This window comes from Penaeus vannamei, chromosome 27, assembly GCF_042767895.1.
Source record: "Penaeus vannamei isolate JL-2024 chromosome 27, ASM4276789v1, whole genome shotgun sequence".
Taxonomy (NCBI): domain Eukaryota; kingdom Metazoa; phylum Arthropoda; class Malacostraca; order Decapoda; family Penaeidae; genus Penaeus; species Penaeus vannamei.
In genome coordinates, this window is record NC_091575.1 from 13,840,106 (window position 1) to 13,842,605 (window position 2,500).

Genomic DNA, 2,500 nt, shown 5'->3' on the forward strand with positions numbered 1-2,500 from the left:
ATATATATATATATATACATATATACATATATACATATATATACATATATATACATATATATATTATATATATATATGCATATATATTATATATATAGGCATATATATATATATGTATATATATATATATATATATATATATATATATATATATATATATATATATATATATACATACTTACATACATATATATACATATATCTACACATAGGAAAATGGAGGTAAAACGCAATACCAATGACATTCATAATACCTAGACAGAAAACAAAGAGGACCTACCATATACTTTTGAAATAGCAAAATGTTATTTTTTTTTTATATATAAAGTTGAAGATCCACCAAAACTAAAGATCAAAGTAAATACTCCTCACCCCCTCCTCGCCCCCTCCTTACCCCCCTCCTCGCCCCTTCCTTACCCCTTCCTTACCCCCTCCTTGCCCCTTCCTTACCCCCTCCTCACCCCCCCTCCTCACCCCCCTCCCGAACGGAAAATAAACAAAGAATTCCAAAGCTGGAAATGACTACCGGGTCGTTTCTCCAAGTCGACGATCCACGCGACCTCCTCTCGGGCCTTTCTTAATCCACTTGTTACCCGCCGCGGGTGTGTGGCTGCCATCTTAAACGCCTTAATATCGGGCCGTGTATTTCTCTCCAGGGCATTGTTCGACCCCCCACCCCCCACCCCACGCCCTCCAACCCCCATTCTCCTCTCTCCACCTACGCGCACACAAACACTTCCCCTCCTCTCTCTACTTCCCTCTCTCTCCTCTGTCGCTATTTCTTTGTCTTTTTTCTCCATCTTTTCTCTCTCTATCTCACTCGCTTTTTTTTCTCTCTTTTTCCCTTTCTCCCTCTCTCTCTCTCTCTCTCTCTCTGTCTCTCTCTCTCTCTCTCTCTCTCTCTCTCTCTCTCTCTCTCTCTCTCTCTCTCTCTCTCTACCTCTACCTCTACCTCTACCTCTACCTCTACCTCTACCTCTACCTCCCTCTACCTCCCTCTACCTCCTTCCTTCCCTCCTTCCTTCCCTCCCTCCTTCCCTCCCTCCCTCTCTCCCTCTCCCTCTCTCTCCCTCTCTCTCTCTCTCTCTCTCTCTCTCTCATTCTCTCATTCTCTCATTCTCTCATTCTCTCTCCCTCCCTCCCTCCCTCCCTCCGTCCCTCCGTCCCTCCCTCTCCCTCCCTCTCCCTCTCCCTTTCCCTCTTTCTTTCTTTCTCCCTCTCTCCCCCCCCCCCCTCTCTCTCTCTCTCTCTCTCTCTCTCTCTCTCTCTCTCTCTCTCTCTCTCTCTCTCTCGCTCTCTCTCTCTCTCTCTCTCTCTCTCTCTCTCTCTCATATATATATATATATATATATATATATATATATATATATATATATATATATATATATATATTAAATATTTTAAGATTATGTATTTGATAACACGTTAGTTAACTTTGTAATGTTACATTCTTTACAAAGCATTTAAAAGTTTGAATGCTAAAACTATTAAGGAAAGTAGCACTAATGAATATTTTATTCCACATCTCTGCATAATCATACAGGAAATAAGATCTTTGTTACTGCAACGCATTTGCACGCTTTGTCTCTGAAGGACCATTGCAGATAACAACACTCCTTGATGCGTATATTCTGTAGATGCCTTCTACAAAGACGTTTAGCTTGTGATAGACCTGCCACGTTCCTACGCTGTTGTAGACTTCCAGCTCTTGGCGTGATGGAAGGGCCAGATAATATTCTGTTCTGCGCTTTGTCTAGCACAGCGAGGTGGGGGCGTGACGCGGGCGTGATGTCTGAAGTCTATCTGGCAGCGAATTCACCCACTCCGGTCATGGAGAAGGGAAGTATGCGCCGAAGTGCTGCTTCCTTTTTCGAAGCTTGTCATGCTTAGGTTTCATAGTACTCTTCAAAACAAAGTTTCGGCAAATGTCATTCTATTTTTATGGTATCGTAATCATTCATTGTCACGCCATATTTCCATTATATTTATCGTATTTCAACAGTGGATCTAATAAGCTTCCCATAGGGATACCTGTCTTTATGGGGCGATTCTTTTTAGTTGACTCATTGCAAGGCTATTGAGCCTATTGTTGGGGATCCTCTATTGTTATTTTCTTAAGAAAATGCTGTGCAAGTTGCGCAGTTATTTTCTGTGACGGAAGTGGCAGTACTACTATCAAGCGTTAGTAGGTTACATTATCCCTCACTTAGATAAATTTCCACTACCGTTTTATGTCCACTTTCTCTGTTGAAGTTTGCCATGCATCATTAGTGCCCGCCGGTGTTTAGCTCAGTTGATGAGGTTTCACAAACAAATTAGTTTTCAGTGTTGACTGATGCCTCCTCAGTCTGTCATGCAGAATCCCTGCAATGAAGACCCCAGCCAGGGCTAGTCATGTGGTTTTGTTTTGTAAGGCTTGTAAATGACAAAAGCTTCTTGAAGCTGCAGTGCCTCTTCGAAGCTTTTGCCAGTCAATGCAACTTTTACGTTTTCAAAGTCA